This window comes from Saccopteryx bilineata, chromosome 2 (genome assembly GCF_036850765.1).
Source record: "Saccopteryx bilineata isolate mSacBil1 chromosome 2, mSacBil1_pri_phased_curated, whole genome shotgun sequence".
Lineage (NCBI taxonomy): Eukaryota > Metazoa > Chordata > Mammalia > Chiroptera > Emballonuridae > Saccopteryx > Saccopteryx bilineata.
This window is the reverse complement of record NC_089491.1, coordinates 292,458,568-292,479,522: the sequence shown is the minus strand read 5'-3', so window position 1 is coordinate 292,479,522 and position 20,955 is coordinate 292,458,568. Positions and strand designations below refer to the sequence as shown.

The 20,955-nt window shown below is 38.7% G+C and overlaps 1 non-coding gene and 1 pseudogene across 1 annotated transcript; one reads left to right on the top strand and one right to left on the bottom strand.

Moving 5' to 3' along the window:
- Positions 1-913: 913 nt before the first annotated feature.
- LOC136327971 (U6 spliceosomal RNA) lies at positions 914-1,020 on the bottom strand. The gene has a single exon (XR_010730019.1). It is a non-coding gene; the product is annotated as a U6 spliceosomal RNA (small nuclear RNA).
- Positions 1,021-17,256: 16,236 nt separating this feature from the next.
- LOC136327918 (U6 spliceosomal RNA) lies at positions 17,257-17,353 on the top strand (annotated as a pseudogene).
- Positions 17,354-20,955: the final 3,602 nt, after the last annotated feature.

Sequence of the window (20,955 nt, the reverse complement as noted above, 5' to 3'; positions counted from 1 at the left end):
ATCTTGGTTGCTTCCATGTTTTTGCTATTAATGAATAAAGCTGCTGTAAGCATCCATGTACAGGTTTGTATGTGGATACGACTTTTCAACTCATTTAGATAAATACCAAGGAGTATAATTGCTGGGCCATAGGGTAGAATGTGGTTAGTTTTATAGGAAATTGTCAAGCTGTCTTCTAAAGTGGCTGCACCATTTGCATGCCCCTCAGCAATGAGTGATTTCTTTCTCTTGGATAAATAGCTAAGAGTGGAACTGCTCAGACATTATGTGGGTGTATAATTTTATAACACTCTCCCAAACACTCATGCAAAGAGGCTGTGTCATTTTATACACCCACCAGCAGTGTATGACAGAGGCACTTGGACTATACACTCAGCAACAATTAATGTTGTCAGTCTTTTTAGTTTTAGCCATTTTAGTGAATGTGAAGTACAATTTCAATGTGGTTTTAATTAATATTTCCCTGATAACTAATGATACTGAGTATTTTGTTATGTGCTTATTTGCCACTTTTATGTCTGCTTTTGTGAAATGTCTGGTCAAGTCTTTCGCCTATTTTTAATTTTTTTTATCCTTTTATTTGCCCCACATCCTCACCAGCATTTGGTGTTGTTAGTGTTTTGGATTTTGGCCATTCTTGTAGGTGGTGGTGGTGTCTCATTACTGTTTTAATTTGCAATGCTTAATGACATATAATATCAATCACCTTTTCGTATGATAATTTGCCAACTGTAGATCTTCTTGGGTGAGGTGTCTGTTCAGGTTTTTGCCCATTATTTAATCAGATTGTTCTAATTCAAAACTTTATGTATGCATTGTAAGCATATTAACACAATCAAGCTAATTAACACATTCATCACCTCACATAGTTATTGTTTTTTATGTGATGAGAACACTTAAGATCAACTTTCTAAAAAGCATGGACCACTTCACTAATTTGCATGTCATTCTTGTACAAAGTTCAGGCTAATCTTCTCTGTATGATTCCAAGTTTAGCATATGTGCCACCAAAACAAATACTCAAAGTTTTATTATTTTTTTTCATGCATTTTTTCTGTTGTTTCAACACCATTCATTTAATTAAAAAATTTTTTTAAACAGAAACAGAAAGAGAGAGTCAGAGAGAGGGATAGACAGGAACGGAGAGATGAGAAGCATCAATCATTAATTTTTCGTTGCGTGTTGCAACACCTTAGTTGTTCATTGATTGCTTTCTCATATATGCCTTGACTGCAGGCCTTCAGCAGACCGAGTAACCCCTTGCTCGAGCCAGCAAACTTGGGCTTAAGCCGGTGAGTTTATGAGCCCACACTCAAGCTGGCGATCTCGGGGTCTCAAACCTGGGTCCTCTGCATCCCAGTCGGACGTTCTATCCACTGTGCCACCACCTGGTCAGGCTCAACACCATTCGTTTAAAAGACTTCCCTATCCCACTGAATTAACTTGGCACCTTGGTAAACAATTAATTGTATACGTGAAGGTGTATTTCTTATTTTATTATTATGCCCTATACTGCGGTGACCAACTTTTTTACAATGAAGAGGAAGACAAAAATAAATTGAAGAAAACAATATCATAAATAAAAGAAACATTTTATTCATTACAACAATAATACACAATATGATAAATGAATAATAAAACATTTATAATATTTTATATTGTAATTATGCTTACATACCTATTAATTTTTAATAATCATTGTAAGAAAAAAGTACTCATTTAGTAAAACTAAATATCAAAACCACTAATTTGGAGTGATATTCAGGTGTATTTATCATTTTCTAATTTAAAAAAAGTCTGTTTTATGCAACTATTTAATCAAAATGCATTATTAATAGATATGGTTTGAGGTTAGATTTCCAGTTTAAAATTCGAATTTTGGGAAAATACTTGTAAACAAAATTAAATGTATTTGGAAATTATTAAACAGATAATGAATTAATAAAACGTGAATTGTACTTATTTGTCTATGATTGGATATTCACTGAGAAAGAAATAATTGTGAGTCTACATTGTCGTATGTGCTGTGCCGTGTTTCAGTAAGAAGTACACAAAGCCATTTGCGTGCTCAGTATATCACACACTCTCTCAAGGTCTCACATGTGGAGCGCATGCCTCTCATAATTGCATCTTGCCGCACTGTACTGATCCTTGACAAATCATCATGTCAAATAAAATACGTCACATCACATGCAATGGATCTACTCTGCGTTGATCAAATACGGACATTTACAGATTAGTCTTCTAATTTCAAAAAGGAGGACATGTAGGAGGACACTTTTCAAGGGAGGACAGAACTTACAAAAGAAGGACTGTCCTCCCTAAAGAAGGATGATTGGTCACCTTATATACATACACACATTTTATGTATAACACTATGTTGTACAACCAGGCTTGATTAATTATTATAATTTACATATATGATATTTATTATAATTATATCCATTTTAAAAATCCATTTAAAAAACCAATATTAAAACATTTGCCTGGGTCCCTAAATGTATTGGGGGCCTCGGTGCTGTGCCTAAGGATAATTGACCTTGCTAGGGGTAAAGCCAGCTTCTGCACATGTGCTCATGTCAGAAACTAGGTGAGGGAGGTTTATGAAATTTTTGCTAGGAGTATCAGCTGGGTTTGTGGGCCCTGAGAACAGCAATTACCTAGTAGCCTGTGATCAGTTACCTTTTTTTTTTTCTAGATTTTTAAAAATTGATTTTAGAGAAAGGAGAGAAAAAGAGAGAAAGGTGGGGAGGGGAGAAGAGGGAAGCATCAACTCACAGTTACTTCATGTATGTGTCTTGGCTGGGCAAGCACAGAGCTTCAAACCAGTGACCTCAGTATTGCAGGTGGACGCCTTATCCACTGTGCCACCACAGGTCAGGCCGTGATTGGTTACTTTTAGTGTGTTTTCACTGTATAATATTATCCCTGCTCCTTTGGTCAAGTCTTGTTTGCCTTGCAATAACAAATGGTATCATCTCTCATAGGACTATGTTCTTATTAAAGCTGTCTGTGGTTGAAGGTACCTTATGTAGTAATAGCTCTGCTTGTATTGGGGGTTGAAGTAAGGGGGAGAATGATCTACTTCTTCTTTAGCTTATTATAATTAGAGATACTTGTGTGAAAATAGAATCTCTGTTGCTTAAGTGTTGCTCAGCTCCTGCTGGTCAGTTTCATTCACAGGCATGTCCTTTGTGATATAATAGTTGCTGTGGAGATGATTATCCTGTCATGGAGAAAAGAGACATGAATTTAAATGAAGAATGAGCAGCAGGAGCAAAATACAGTAACTGTGCCAAGAGCTAAACATTGTATCCAATTTAATTTTCTCTTGCCTTTTAAATATATATTATATTATAAAGTTGGATGCATCCACTTAAAAAATATAGTTTCAGGATTAATGATAAATAATGACAAAAGGAAAATTTAAAAGAAAAGGCAAAATCTGATGCTGACGTTCTATACAGATTAAGGAGTCTGTGCAAGTTAAAGAACATTCAGTAGTAATAAACACTCTGGGACCATATTACCATGGTTTAGATAACTGTCTAGCTATTAGGATAATCCTGTTGCAGCCTAACTTTTGATGAGTTGTTGAGGTAATTTAGGCATCATTCAACAAATAGGAAGCAGAGTGTTGAGAAAGAAAGACAGTGGGCTTTATTTTCTTTTCCTTTTAAAAAATACTTTAAAAAATATTTTATTTATTCATTTCAGAGAAGAGAGAGAGAGAGAGAGAGAGAAGCAGGAGGAAGAGCAGGAAGCATCAACTCCCATTATGTGCCTTGACCAAGCAAGCCCAGGACTTTGAACCAGCAACCTCAGTGCTTCAGGTCAACACCCTGTCCACTGCGCCACCACAGCTCAGGCAAAGGCAGTGGGCTTTGTGTCAAACAGAGCTGGCTTGGCCATCACTTATGAGTATTAATTTTACACAGCTACTTGACCTCTTTGAACTTCAATTTCATCGAGCATAAAATTGGGATAAATCATAGAATTATTTTCTGGGCTGTTCAACTGGTATGGACTCAGAGGGCCATACCAGTAATTTATACTTGATGTCTGTTCCCATTGGTCATTGCACTCATTCTGACAAGCCAGTGCCCATTGTGAACTAGTTATTAAATATTCTGAATATTGTCTATGCCAATCAGGAATAGGCTATGCTACAGTAATAATTTCTGACTCAGCTCCTGCTGATCAGTTTAACACAATGAAATTACATTTTTTGCCCTTATAGATTCCTGTGTGGGTCTGGCAGCTGTCCTCCCTCTTGTAACTGATAGCTTGCAATCCAAGGTCATGATAGCAGGAAAGGGGTGGAGATGGAAGAAGCATACCAGCTTTTAATTTCCTCGGCTCAAAAGAAACAAATGTGATTTCTGCACAGTCCATGGGCCAGAACTACTCATGTGGCCTCAGCCTATCTGCAAGGGAGGCTGGGAAATGTAGAGGAGGTTATAGAGTCATTGGTGAGCGCTAACTGGCTTTGCTACATCACCCCTTGTTTTGTGAGGATCAATGAAATGTTGTATGTAAAGGATTTATAATTGTACCTGATAAGCCAGGTCAGACCTCAAAGGCTGAGGTTTAAGTCTTGGTGTGAATGACGAGCTGATTGAGATTATTTTCATTTTCATCTAGCATCAGCAAAGAAACAGAAGAAAGGATACACATAAAAATTGACAAGAAGACAGGGCAGCACGTGTTGAATGCAGCACCCCAATGCCTCCATCTGCCTTGTTCTTTAAGGAAGCACGTCTCAGATTCAGCCGTAGCAGTAGCCCACATGTGGGAGGAATTAGCCAGGTCAGAGGAGCTCAGAACAAGGGCTGGACTGGATAGTGGTGGTGTGCGGAATGATGGGGGAAGTCCACACGTAAGGTCTTGTCTTATTAAGGTAAAAGAACTTCTTGCCGAGTCATAGTTACCTATCATATGATTCATTTCTTATTGCCTTTTTGAGACTACATTAGTTAATTTCCTGAGTTCATACTTATGTTCATACTTACCCAGCAAGGGGCTAATGAGAAAAAAAGTTGGAATTAATGTATTCATACCAATAGGTTATAGGACTTATTACAATCATTATCAGTAAGTACATAGTTTAAATCTTATTATTTTGTAAGCATTTCCCCATATTCTGAAATAACATTTAGAGCATAATTTTTAATGGACCAAAAATAATATTTCTCAAGTATTAGATAATCTGTGTCTAGAAACACACATTCATTTAATTTTTATGATATCTATGCAAAGCAGTTACTATTATTACTACTTTACAGATGAAAATTCTAAAGCTAGGAGATATTAAAGTCACATAGCAAGTGTCTGAATTGGGATAAAATCTTAGTTTGTCTGATTTGCAAGCCTACCTTCTAACTACTATATTATACTACCTATTGTATACCATCATGTTGACGTGCCACCAACTAATAAACAGATTACCTATTGCTGAATATTTAAATTGTTTAAAGTTTTTTTTTAATAACAATCTATGGTAAACATACTTGCACATAAAGCTTGTGAACATCCTTACATGTTGCATTTTCTGTAGGATGAACTCCTTACAGAGAAAATACTGGTCCAAAGAGTTTAATCATTTTAACGTGTTTTGTTTTTTTTTGGTTTTTTTTCTGTATTTTTCTGAAGCCGGAAACGGGGAGAGACAGTCAGACAGACTCCCGCATGCGCCGGACCGGGATCCACCCGCACGCCCACCAGGGGGCGATGCTCTGCCCCTCCGGGGCGTCGCTCGGTCCTGACCAGAGCCACTCTAGCGCCTGGGGCAGAGGCGGAGGAGCCATCCCCAGTGCTCGGGCCATCTTTGCTCCAGTGGAGCCTCGGCTGCAGGAGGAGAAGAGAGAGACAGAGAGGAAGGAGAGGGGGAGGGGTGGAGAAGCAGATGGGCGTTTCTCCTGTGTGCCCTGGCCGGGAATCGAACCTGGGACTTCTGCACGCCATGCCGACGCTCTACCACTGAGCAAACTGGCCAGGGCCTTAACGTGTTTTTTGTGGGGTTTTTTTTTTTTTTGTATTTTTCTGAAGTGAGAAGCAGGGAGGTAGACAGACTACCCAATGCACCCGACTGAGATCCACCCGGCATGCCCACCAGGGGGCGATGTTCTGCCCATCTGGGGCGTTGCTCTGTTGTGACAGGAGACATTCTAGCACCTGAGGCAGAGGCCATGGAGCCATCCTCAGTGCCCGGGCCAACTTTACTCCAATGGAGCCTCAGCTGCGGGAGGGGAAGAGAGAGATAGAGAGGAAGGGGAAGGGGAGAGGTGGAGAAGCAGATGGGCACTTCTCCTGTGTGCCCTGGCCGGGAATTGAACCCGGGACTCCTGCATGCCAGGCCGACACTCTACCGCTGAGCCAATCGGCCAGGGCTCATTTTAATGTTTTTGATAGCATTATCAAATTTTCCAGCTGGAAAGTTACATTAACTTTATGTTTACCTTTAGTATATAAAAGGGACTTCCCATAAAACCTCCCCCACAATGGATACTGAAGGTTTAAAAGTTTTTATCAATCTAGCAGCAACCCTTAAAAGCTTAGAGTCCCCTCAAGTTGCTCAAATTTGTGTTCTAGCAACCATTGGTGTTCCTCATGTGGGAATAACCTTTAATTCAATAATAAATGTTGCATTAATTAATTGTAATTCATTGCATATTTAACGCAGCCCCTCTTGAACCACAATAACAAACTTACGTTAAAAATTTCATTTTAAGTCACTGAAGTGTATTTAATTCAGGTCAGCAGGATTGCTAAACCAAAGTCAATACTTTGTTGGTCAGCAGACTTTTCACAAATCTATATGTGTCCTTCTATAAAGGACACACAGAAAAAAAGCCTATCCTTGAACTTTGTCGACAGGAAGTTACCAGGGACTCTTGTACTTGTGGTCCTGGGTATGTGTTTATATGTGTATGGGCAGGAGGCAGAAAAGCTACTACACAGCATAAATGAGAGTTAGAAAAACGAAGGAGTGATGTAAAATAAAATTTTTCTTAATAATAGTTGTTAAGAAATGCGTTTTAAAAATTATTTTGTATGTTTATGTTTTGGGAAAAACAAAAATCTGCCAGAATTCAATAAGTAATGTCTGGAAAATTCTTATTGTTCATCTATTAAAACATAAATAAGGCTGTTATTTGAAGAATAAGTTTAGTGTTTCTTGGAAGTATTAAAATGACTTAAAACAGGTTGCATGTTTTTTGTAAGTAGTCTAATGTTACCTTAAATGTATCCGTTCAGCTCACTGAGCTACAGAATTAACAAGCTGCCTTAATTCTCAATTTCAGATAAAAACACCCAGAGTGCAACTGAAAAGCAGTAGCATGTGACAAAATCTTAGTGTGTTAAAAGCATAGGCTTCTGAGTCAGAAAAAGAATGAGTTTAATATATCAAGTTCTGTCACTACCTAAGTGTTTAATTTGGGGGTGTGAGACCCTGTCACTTCCTAATCTATAAAATAGGATGTGTATACTCACCTGCAGCCAGGTTGAGAGGCTTAAAGAACATGTATCTGAAATAACTAGACATGATAGATGGCTAAGTTTTACCTATTTTATTATTCAGCATGTTCTTACTAGATAGTGACCTTGATCTGTAACTAGGTATTCTGGACTCATCATAATTTGTCTTTACAGTAATATAATTTACTGAGTTATAATAAGTTGTCATTATCACTGAGGGTATGATTAGATGTGAAGTCAAGAATCTGTACTTTGTGCCCTGGCTAGATAGCTCTGTTGATTACAGTGTTGTCCTGAAGGGCAGAGGTTGCTGGTTCGATCCCCTGTCAGGGCACGTACAGGAACAGATTGATGTTCTTGTCTCTCTCTCTCATTTGCTAAAATCAATAAATTAAAAAATTTAAAAAAAGAATCTGTAGTTTGCTATTTTTAGCAAATAATAATTCAAGCTAGGCTCCAAAAAATGAAGATAAAAGGTCCAAGGGCACTAGCATAAAAAATAACTCTTGGACAATTTTGAGGAAATGGATTGTTTAAAGGCTGACATTTATATGAAAACGAGAAATAGCAGTAGATCTGAGTAATGAATTTTGTGTTTTGAGCGGACATGATTTAGTGTCAAAGCCTTTCATATATTTAATAGTCATAATCTGTTAAGTAGCTGTTTTTATGTATTTTATGCAGCGAAATAAATAGCTATTTAAGTGCTTTCTGATGTGCGAAGCAATGTGCTTCTTAATTGCCACTAGTAAGTGTCCTTAATTTAGTGCAATCTCTCCCCTGTCTATTGATGGCTTTGCTTCTCTAATAAAACAGAGACTATTTATTTGGTTTCTTTCCTGGATTGCAAGCAAATCCTCTAAAGCAATTCTTTTGTTGTGGATTCCCAGACTAGGAAATCTAAAGATTTTAGCTGGGCACTCTTAGCTTTAGTGGCTCAGCAGGCTGTTCTGTTAACAGTTCTGGTTAGATTTCGCATCATGATCTTTAGTTGAGCAATGCCAAGGCCAATCCATGAGCCTATGATTCTAACACAGCGGTTGCCTTCATCTCCTCAGAAACCTGTGGGTGAGTCAGATCCAAGAGAAAGACCAACAGGAGTTATGTTCATCGTCATCTATTATTGACAAGCCCTCTTTTTCTCTCAGGCGAGATTTAGGAATAAAGAGTATAATCACTGTGAGAATGGTAAAATGGTAAAACATCTTTTTTTTTTTTACAAATAATGCAAAAAGAATAACCTTGTACACAGGTCATTTTACAAGTGCACAAATAATTCTCTAGGATACATTCCTAAAATGGAATTGCTTCCTCAAGGAGGAAACACGTTTGTAATGTTGATGATATGCAAATTATTCCTCAATTGTATCAATTTACACTGGGCCAACAATGTATGACAGGGCCTGTTTCCCACCCTTTCCCCAATAGAAGATGTGATCCAAGAAATAGTATCTCAGTATAGTTTTAATGTGTTCTCTTTTTATGAGTAAATTGAGCATCTTTCCCTATATTTAAAAGCCATTTGTTTGCCAACACATCTATTAATGTCCTTTATCACTATTTATTTTGGTGGTAGTGTTTTTTAATAGAATTAAAGAAACCCTTTATATGTTGGGAAATTAGTCTTCCATTTCTGGTTCATCGCAATTTATCCAACTTTTCATTATATTTTGACTTATAATATGTGGGTCAAATAAGTTTGCAAATATGATATATATGTTTGCTCACTTAGAGTTTGCATTGGGTGTGGGATGCAGGCTGTAAGTAGGCAGGGTCCTTATAGCCTAAGGCTTAGTTTTAAGGCTAAGCCTTTGCTACCCTTTTAATATTAAGATCTTCTCAACACTAAGCTTTTCCCTACACCCTTGACTGTTGCATGATGTGGGGTGGTGCACTCTTATGAGGAATCCCATTTATGCCTCAGATAAGTGACTTTGTATCAGAAACTTCCTTATTTGTATATTGGCTTAAAGGTTTTGATTTCTACACTATAAAATGGGGCAGACCGGAGGCTTGCTCTCTCTTCGGTTCCTGAAATTAGCATTGCAAGGAGAGGCATCCAAGATGGTGGAGTGCTGAAGGAGAAGCCAGTTTGTGCAGAGAGAAAGAGATGGGGAACAGAGGTGAATAAGGCTGGTGAGGTAGAAACCTTTGATTCTGGGAAACTCAGATAAGTCAGTGGCTTTGGGAGCTCTGAATGGAAAGGAAAGTGTTTTTTTCACTGGGTGTATTTCACTGTGTGTAGTTTGCTGGGTGTGAACTAGGATTAAAGGTAATGGTCCACCAGTTCTTGGCTCCGTTGTTTCATTACCATCTGTCTGAATCAAATGTGAACCTGCAGGGGCCAGGCAGCTGTGATGGAGGCCATGGCTACTGGCTTTACATAATATATATATGTAATATATATTTATATTATATATGTAATATATATTTATAAATATATATAATATATATATATATTTTGTATTTTTCCGAAGTGAGAAGTGGGGGAAGGAGAGAGGCAGACAGACAGACTCCCACATGCACCAGACCAGGATACACCTGGCATGCCCACCAGGGGGAGATGCTCAGCACATCTGGGGCGTTGCTTCACTGCAATTGGAGCCATCCTAGCACCTGAGGTGGAGGCCATGGAGCCACCCTCAGTGCCCGGGCCAACTTTGCTCCAATGGAGCCTTGGCTGCAGGAGGGGAAGAGAGAGATAGAGAGAAAGGAGAGGGGGAAGGGGAAGAAACAGATGGGTACTTCTCCTCTGTGCCCTGGCCATAATTGAACTGAGACTTCCACATGCCGAGCCTACATTCTACTGCTGAGCCAACCGCCAGGGCATAATATTTTTTAAATGAATAATTTAAAATATTTGCATGGATTTACCCATCTTTATATGGCCTCCAGATTTTTTTATGTTGTATTCTATCGACAATGCAATTGAAATCTTTAAAACAAGCTAGATATCTAAGAAATTTTATGTAAAATAAAAAGAACCCAATGGACATTCTCATCCAAGGTCTATACAGTATGTACATGTTGCGTATCTTCTTTTTCCCCCACATAAATATTGCAATGTGGTTTATTCCACAATTATTCCATCCAGATGGGGCCTTAACTCTTTTGTATCATATTTGGAAAGGCTTTTACTAACTCAAGATTATAACATAATTTCCCCAAACTTTGTACCGTACTTTTAAAATTATATTTTCATCTATCAGGAATGTATTTTTATGTAAAGTTTGAGTTTTCTTTTTTTCCAGATGGCTACCAGTTGTTGCAGTAAAATGCTCTACCAGTTAAAATGCTGTCAGCCAAAAGTGGCAAAAGCCAACAACAAAACAGCTTTAAAATTTAATACATTTATTAATTCACATAACAAAAGAATCAGGGGTAAGGTCGTCCAGAGTTAATTCAGAGGTTCAGCAATGACTTCAAGGACCCTGGTTCTTTCTGCTTTTTCAGTGTGTTGACTTTATTCCTTGATTCAAACTGAAGTTGAGGGCTGTGTCTCTTTTATAATGTACACAAAACAAGCTTAGAGCTGTAAAAATTCATTTAACTAGAAAATGAACATTTTGTGCCACTAACCTTAGATGACCAGGTTTGCAGAATATTTTTACACTGTAAATCAATCAAATCACATCTTTTGAAAGTTTTAGCTATTGTGTCCAATATACAACTTTATTATTCTTTGAAAAAAAATTATTTTCTAATAGAGAAATGAAGAGGGAAAGAGAGAGAGAGAGAGAGAGAGAGAGGAACTTCAATTTGTCGTTCCACTCATTTATGTGTTCATTTGTTGCTTCTTGTGTGTGCCTTGAACCTGGATTGAACCTGAAACCATGCTGTATTGAGACAACGTTCCAACCAACTGAGCTATCTGGCCAGGGCTCAAATGTATTATTCTAATGGAGGCTATGGGGTTACACTCTGGTATAGAATTGGGAAAACTGGATTCAACTCCATGGAGTTGGACATGAGCAACCTCAGTTTCTTCCCAAATCCCGCAGCCTACCTGCCTCGGAACCCAGGTCCCTGTCTTTCCATTGACTTACAGTGTCTTTCATGCAGCTGTGTAGCATTGCTATTCCCCTGCCCTCCTTTTTCATCCAATTATTTCCCTCTGTTGCACTGTTTCCATTAGCAGTCTGACATCTCTCTCCCGGCCCTCTATCTCCCTCCAACCACCACTCCATTTTTCTCCCTCACACAATGGAAAAATTTCTGAAAGTTACTTTTTGTCCTCACCTCCTATTCTTTTTTTTTTTTTTTTTTTTTTTTTTATTTTTCTGAAGCTGGAAACGGGGAGGCAGTCAGACAGACTCCTGCATGCACCCGACCGGGATCCACCCGGCATGCCCACCAGGGGACGATGCTCTGCCCATCTGGGGCGTCGCTCTGTTGTGACCAGAGCTATTCCAGCACCTGGGGCAGAGACCATGGAGCCATCCCCAGCGTCCGGGCCATTTCTTGCTCCAATGGAGCCTCAGCTGCGGGAGGGGAAGAGAGAGACAGAGAGGAAGGAGAGGGGGAGGGGTGGAGAAGCAGATGGGTGCCTCTCCTGTGTGCCCTGGCCGGGAATCAAACCTGGGACCTCCGCACGCCAGGCCGACGCTCTACCACTGAGCCAACCGGCCAGGGCCCTCACCTCCTATTCTTACCTCCTTAAACTTCAGTCGAACTTTCATACCCCCATCCTCCCACCCCCACATTGATAAGAAGCATTTTTTCTTAAGGTTGCCTGTGTAGACATCCATCAAGCCAGATTCTTTGGATTTTCCTCCGACCTGCCTGGTAGGTCTTTCTCAGCCCCCTTTTCTGGCTCCTCCTCCCCCAGTAAGCATCTTGCAGTGCTCCAGGCTCTGGTCTCACCCCTCCTCTCTGTCCCACCTGCACTCTCTCCTAGTACTATGGCTTTCAATATCATCGATTTAACCATGACTCCTCTCCTGACCTCTATCCGGAGGTCTAGACTTACTCATCCAACTACCTTTTGGTATTTCCACTTGAGTATCAAACTTAACATGCCCAAAGGAAAACTCATCATTTCTCCTACCCTCCGAATTCATTTTTCCCAAAGTCTTCCCCATTACTCTAAATGGCATCTACATTTGCCCCAAATGCTCACATGCATTTACCAGAAAGACCTATAGGTATTCAGAAAACATGTCAAGTCCATTTACTGCTGCACCCTAGTCCAAGTGACCACCATCCAGCAGCCTGGATTACTAGGACAGTCTTCCAATCAGTCTCACACCCTCCTCTCTTTCTTATTCTAGTCTCTTCACCACACAGCAGCCTGTGATTTTCTAAAATGAAAATTGGGTTACATGACCTTTCTTCTCAAAACCTTTTAAATGGTGTCTCTCACTCTCTATAATAAAACCCAACTTGCCCTGGCCGGTTGGCTCAGCGGTAGAGCGTCGGCCTAGCGTGCGGAGGACCCGGGTTCGATTCCCGGCCAGGGCACATAGGAGAAGCGCCCATTTGCTTCTCCACCCCTCCGCCGCGCTTTCCTCTCTGTCTCTCTCTTCCCCTCCCGCAGCCAAGGCTCCATTGGAGCAGAGATGGCCCGGGCGCTGGGCATGGCTCTGTGGCCTCTGCCTCAGGCGCTAGAGTGGCTCTGGTCGCAATATGGCGACGCCCAGGATGGGCAGAGCATCGCCCCCTGGTGGGCAGAGCACCGCCCCTGGTGGGCGTGCCGGGTGGATCCCGGTCGGGCGCATGCGGGAGTCTGTCTGACTGTCTCTCCCTGTTTCCAGCTTCAGAAAAATGAAAAAAAAAAACAAAAAAAAACCCAACTTCTTTCCTGAGATACAGGTCTCTGCAGTATGTGGTATCTACCTACCTAACCTCATATCTGTCATTTTCTCTCTTCTTCATTTTGGTTAAAGGGTTATGGTTGTTTTTCTTTCTATCAAGTTCAACCAAGCTTGTTGCCATTTTAGGACCTTTGTACTTACACTTGAAATACTCTTTCTCCATACATTGGCATGGAGGTGTCCTCATTACTCAGCGTTCAGCTCTTGAGAGAGTTCTTAGAGAGTCCTGTGCTTAAAATCTACCAATTCAATCACATCTCTCCCCAGCTTTTCTCATTCTCCACCGTGCTATACTTGCTCTCCAGGAGGTTTTATTTGTTTGTTTGTTTGTTTTTTTACTGATACTACATTTTCAGGGTAGCTTTTTCAATACAGAGTCGTTTATCTACACGGGGCTCTCTCTAAGTTAAAGTTATGATCCTTACAGTGGTTAATTTTTAAGAATTCTAGGATTAAGTGATATAATTTATGTGGTTATAACTTCAATAAAACCATGTAAAACTTAGCCATTAAGGCTGCAGACTTTCTGTGAAACTGATTTAGTTTTTTTTAATTGAATTTATTGGCGTGACATTGGTTAACATAATTTTACAGATTTCAGGTGCCCAATTCTACAACACATCCATGTACTCCATACTGTGTGTTCACCCCCCAACTCAAGCCTTAGTCCATCACCATTTGTCACCCCTAAACCCTCCTCCATCACCCTACCCCCTGGCATGATTTAGTTCTAATCCAAACTCTACCATGCTTCCCAATTTAATTGCAGCATGACTTGAAATAAAAATTTGAATTTTATGAATTTCATTGTTAAAAACATGAATGTAAAAATGAGAGTAATAAGGGACTCTATTTATATATATTCAAGTCACGATGTACAGAAGGACTGCTAATTCTCTTGCCAAAATTTGAGCTGGTTGAAATCTAAATTGGAATTAACATATATGTAGAGACAATACTTAATCAAATGTCTAGAAAGAAAATAAATTACTTTCAGAACTGAATATAGAGAATAAAAAATGACTAAGAAAAGGAAAGTGAATTGTTATATATTGTACTAAATGCCATTTCCTGGCAGATGCTGCAAATCACTCATAGAGAGCAATGTCTACTTATATTTGCTTTAATCGATTATATAAAGGGATATAGTATAGTTATAGAAGTTTTAATCTTCCACATAAGCCCTATATTTAAAGCCTTATCTTGGTCATAGTGCTTTAGGTTGGGAAGGAAGACAGAAATCCAATTCAAATTTACTTAACAAACAAAAACAGGTAACAGTTATTGTTTCATGTAACTGGGCCAGCCAGGACTCAACTAATGTGATGTCACCAGAAAAAAAAATTTTTCAATCAGGGACTCTCTTTATGGTGGACAAATGTACACAAAGCAGCTCACCATTCATATCCTGCCAGCTTATCCAAAACAGAAACAGTCTTTTTCAGTAGCAGCTACAACAAAGAAATCCTGGGCAAGATCCTGATTGGCCCGTTTGGAAGTAGACTAACTGAATATATTTAAAGGCCCTCATGCTTCTAGATTGTGCTTTTCTCTTTCAAAACCATTGTTTCTGCAGGGAGCTGATTTTTTAGCTAAATTTTAGGAGTCTGTAATCTCATTAAATGGATTCACCTTAAGCTATTCACTATAGCTTTATCATCTGTACCCTGAATGAACTGAAAATTGGTACAACATCAAAATAAGAAAAGTAATTTAAGGTAGTGTAGATGAAGACAGTTTTAAGCAGGTACAATAAATCCAACCAAACGCCAAAGAGGCCATATATCCTTTCCATACTCAAGGCATATAAATCCGACATCTCTGGCCTGACCAGGTGGTGGCGCAGTGGATAGAGCGTCAGACTGGGATGCGGAAGGACCCAGGTTCGAGACCCCGAGGTCGCCAGCTTGAGCGCCGACTCATCTGGCTTGAGCAAAGAGCTCACCAGCTTGGACCCATGGTCGCTGGCTCCAGCAGGGGGTTACTCGGTCTGCTGAAGGCCCATGGTCAAGGCACATGTGAGAAAGCAATCAATGAACAACTAAGAAGTTGCAACGCGCAACGAGAAACTGATGATTGATGCTTCTCATCTCTCTCCATTCCTGTCTGTCTGTCCCTGTCTATCTCTGCCTTTGTAAAAAAAAAAAAAAAAAAAAAAAAATCCGACATCTCTGCCCGACTGCCCACACCATTTTTAAGTGCAGATATTTGGAAGTGTATTGGAGGATGCTATGGGAGTGGTCTACCCTTGGTTCAGGCAATAAAGACTGCACTGTTTGCAGAGAACAGAAAGGCAATGATAAAACTAAGTCAGCTTGCCTTAGTTTTATCATCACTGTTCCTGCCTCCCCTTGGGGTTCCTTGCCAACAGTTCCATCTCCCCATTCTAGCACACCAGTGTAGAAGTCAGAGCCCTGGCATATTATTTTTTACAACTATTGATACTCGACTCGGTGAATTAATATATTGGTGACTTGTGCTACAAGGAAAAGAGTGAGCTGTAACTTCAAGAAGAATTCAGCAAAAGACTGTGTTTTACAAAATGGATTATAAGCAGTAAATATAAGCTTGGATTATAAAAATAATAGAATTAGTCCCCCAAATTAATTCAACAGGAAAAGTCTGTTCTGAAAGAGTAATTCACTTCTCAGATGAGCATAAGAAGCTTGTAATAAATAGCTGAATAATGCGAAATGACTGTTAAACTAATTTAAGTGCAAGCATATGAATTTGATTTGGACCAGAGGCTGTCATTTCCCTCATGATCAGGTGAGTCCTGCCCCAGCATGGAGTATCATTGCTGGTCCAGCAGGTGGCACTCTTCCCTTTGTGCACTAGTACTAAACAACTTGCCCAGTATAAGGTAGTTCAGAGCTTTGCCTTCAGAAGAATCCGTATAAAGTCTGTTTCTCTACGGCAATAATGGTATAACTTTTACAAGAGCGACTGTGCTGATCTGGTTTTTGTCAGATTTGAAGATTGGTATCTACACATCTAAATGCGCTTTTTGTTCTAGTGTTTGTCATTCTTAGTTCTAAGTCTTCATGGGTTTTTGTTAAAAAACTTGGACTCAGCATCTAGGGTCTTATGTAGAGATCTATATAAATTTGTGATGATTTACATTTGAAAATTACATTGAGCAAAGACAATGTTTCTGAATTTTAAAAAATATGTTTTTTTCTAATAAAAATTCCACATACCTCAGGAGCTGCTCAAACTTCTCAAGAATCATTGATAAGCGGAAGTTGGATTCCACCTTCCACATATTCTCCCTAGACAAGATTTTATCCAGCTTAGTTTTCTATTGTTTGTATCCTGAAAACACTGATTTAAGGTGACTTTCAAATTTACAATTTAAATATAACAGGTACATATTTTTTCTTTTCAAAATTGGTCTTAGTGCCTGGCCCCCTGTGAAGTGTGATTTGCAAGTCACAAAGCAAAGGTACTATAATAAGTGTAAGAATAAAAAGGGCACACATTGATATGGTAATAAAATAGTTAATAAACAGTTAAACAATGAATAAAACACCTTTTTGTTTATCACTTCCTGTCATTCTAGCTTCACTTAAAGAATGTTAAATATGTGCTAGGCATAGTAATATGTATCTAATGTATTACATCTATAATCTCATTTCATTTCCAAAGATACTCATTTTGAAGATAAGGTATGTAAGGCTTAGAACATGAATGTTATTTACCCAAATCATGTGGCAAGTTAGATGTTAGATAACTATGTAAGTTAATGTATTGTACATACTTAGCAATCAATCAAGTAATTACAAAGTTTCGACACTTATATAGTATTACAGAACAGTGCAAGGTACTTGGGGAAATGCAAAAAAGTTTGAGATTATCCCTTCTCTGTTGGTAGTTAAATAGACAAAATCATCAACTGCCAAATAGACAGATGTCACTAACTCAAATGAGACCACGGCAACTGTGGGCTTCATAATTCTATGACGTGCTCACTTCGGCAGCACATTGGAACGATACAGAGAAGATTAGCATGGCCCCTGCACAAGGATGGCATGCAAATTCGTGAAGTGTTCAATATTTTTGGGCGATGAGTATACAATATAATCGAATGTCAAAATGATATGGAGATGTTTTCTCTAAATCTATGTACTCTAGTTGACCAGTGTCACCCTGTTAAAATTAACTGTCTAAATAAAAGTATAAAATAAAAGAAAAACAAAACCCAAACATAGTTCTATGACATGCAAGAAAATCCCAAAATATACATCTTAAAGGTACTAAATGTTTATTTTTGCTCCTTAAAAAAAAAAAAAGAGGTAATTTAAATGGGTGAATTTTATGGTATGTGAATATCTCTCTATTGAGATGTTAATAAAGACAATTATTTTAGTATGTGTTACTGACCTGAAAAAAATGGTTTTAAGAGTATTTTAATACAAAATACACTGATGCAGTACAAAACCTAACATTGCATAGAAAAATTTCTAAATTAGCTGATTTGAATCATATGAAGTTGAATCTGGTTCATAAAGTTATTGAATTGCTTGGAGACTCATTTTTAGTGTATGATTAATAAAATGATGCCCACATAGGATTTGCAAAAGTTAAATACTATGACTAAAATAATGAATTCCTTAATTTTTTTCCTGTAAGCCAATTGGGAAAAAAAGTGCTTTATTTGTTTGGGCAAAAAAGAGAACAGAAGTTCTTTCTTAATGATTTTCAAGATCCAATTAAAATTTCACTTTCTCTAGAAAATTGCTTCTGTGACTACTCTTGTCCTTATTGCTAACAACAATCCTATCTTGCATTTACTGAACACTATGTTCCCAGGAAGTGCCTCACAGACCTGATTCTGCCAACAGCCCATGAGATTCTATTAGTTCCATTTAACAGATACGGAGACTGAGAGAGGTAAGTTAAAGCAACCTGACCAGATCCAATGGCTATTAACTTTTCAGGTTAAGATTTTTAGCCAGAATTGTTGGGTTACAAAGTTTATTAATACCACAACATCTAAATTCTTCCTTACACCTTATTCCATCTGTGAATATTGCAAATGAACGAAGAATGGTAGATCAGAATAGTCGGTTTTTTCACAAAGTGTTCCCAAACAAAAAGTGACAAGCTAAAACTATATTCTGGCAGACGATCCAAATTAGTTTTTAATAATAATAACAACAGTATTCTGAGGCACAAGTATAGCAATTTATATAATGAAAGTTACTACTACTCTAAGATGTGCTTAACTCTAAGAGCCAACCAACATTGAGAGAAGAATTGAACACTGAATAGTTTAAATTATTGCATATATAGTTACCTGGAAATGTTCTTTAGTCACTGAGATCACAACTTTTATTGACTCCAAATTCTTGTATTTTCTATTTCATTCACTTATTCAATAATTATTTACTGAGTACCTACTATGTGCCCGGTGGTATTCTAGGCATTTGAGATATAGCACAGAACTTAATAAAAATCCTTGCCCTTAAAGAAAAATAATAATAAAAAGAAAACAATTAAAAAACAAATGAGAAACAACATCAACAAAGAAAATCTCTGACCTTACGGAGTTTCTGTCCTAGTAGAGAGAGACAGACAGAGAAATATGTCAGATGATGCTAAGTGATATGAATAGAAATATGAAGGGTAAGGAGCAGAGAGAGCTGAGGGCTAGTGTTTGATAGGAAGTCAAGCAGAGCCTCTCTGAGCCCTGGCTGGGTAGCTCAGTTGGTTAGAGCAGTGGTCCCTAACCTTTTTTGGGCCACGGACCGATTTAATGTCAGAAAATATTTTCATGGACTGGCCTTTAGGGTGGGACGGATAAATGTATCACGTGACTGAGACAAGCGTCAAGAGTGAGTCTTAGACGAATGTAACAAAGGGAATCTGGTCATTTTTTAAAAATAGAACATTGTTCAGACTTAAATATAAATAAAACAGAAATAATATAAGTTATTTATTCTTTCTCTGCAGACCGGTACCAAATGGCCCACGGACCAGTGCAGGTCTGCGGCCCGGGGGTTGGGGACCACTGGGTTAGAGCATTGCCCTGATATGCCAAGGTTCCAAGTTTCATCTTGGGTCAAGGCCCACACAAGAATCAACCAATGAATGCATACATAAGCAGAACAACAAAGCAATGTTCTCTCTCTGTGTGTGTCTGTCTCTTCTTTCTCTTCCTAAAATTAATAAATAAAAAATATATATATATATTTTTTTATAATTTTATTTTTTTAATGGGGTGACATCAATAAATCAGGATACATATATTCAAAGATAACAAGTCCAGGTTATCTTGTCATTCAATTATGTTGCATACCCACCACCCAAAGTCAGATTGTCCTCTGTCCCCTTCTATCTTGTTTTCTTTGTGCCCCTCCCCACCCCCTATCCCTCTCCCATTCCCCCCTCCCCCCCCCGTAACCACCACATTCTTGTCAATGTCTCTTAGTTTCAGTATTACGTCCCACCTACGTATGGAATAATACAGTTCCTGGTTTTTTCTGATTTACTTATTTCGCTTCGTATCATGTTATCAAGATCCCACCATTTTGCTGTAAATGTTCCGATGTCATCATTTCTTATGGCTGAGTAGTATTCCATAGTGTATATGTGCCACATCTTCTTTATCCAGTCATCTATTGATGGGCTTTTTGGTTGTTTCCATGTCCTGGCCACTGTGAACAATGCTGCAATAAACATGGGGCTGCATGTGTCTTTACGTATCAATGTTTCTGAGTAATAAAAAATATTTTTAAAAAACCTCTCTGAGGTGTTAACATTTGAATTGAGATTTAAATGAAGTGAGAGACCTAGAAAATGAACCACATGAATATTCAAGGGAAGAGTTTCTGAAGCGAAAGAAGAGCATGTGCAAAGGCCCTGAGCTTTGTGTGGTCCTTGCAGAGCACAAAGGCCATTGGAGCTGTAACAGAGAGAAGAAGGAGGGAGTTGTCATAGATGAGGGTGAAAAGAATTTGAACCTAGTGTTAGTGATAGACTTTTCTCTGAAGAAAGTTAGGAGGCTATTGAAATTACCCAGGTGAGAAATGATGGGGGTGATGACAATGAGATAAGAAATGGTTGGATATTGAAGATATTTTGAAAGTACAGTTGACCCTTGAACAACACAGGGGACTAGGGGGGTTGAAAACTCCCAATCAAGAATTCACATATGACTTTTGACTCCCCAAATGTTCTGAATCCACTGGGAATTGATTCCAGGATTCCTGCAGATACCAAAATCCACAAATTTGCAACCGGGGGATACTGTATATTTATTGGGGAAAAAAAATCATATAAGTGGTCCTGTGACGTTCAAACTCATGTCATTTAAGGGTCAACTGTGGAACTGAGAGGATTTCTGGGTAGATTGGAATGTAGGGTATGACTGATTGAGTGTGAGGTGTGAGAAATCTTTGTGCTAAAATATTAGAGAATTAACTTTGGAGGGAAGAACCTTCAAAGTCTTTCTCAGGCCTGGTTCTTGTGTATACAGATCGTTTGACCTTGGAGGTTAAGTCAACAGGAGCCATTAAAAATCTAACTACTAAGAAATGAGTGGTGACCTTTCTGCCTAAGCTGGTTCTTATTTGGGGGAGGCTGCCAAGGTAAATAGAGACTGTGGGAAAAGAACAGATGCCCTTTCTAATGAACTATTTCCAGTTTGGCAAGGAGAAGA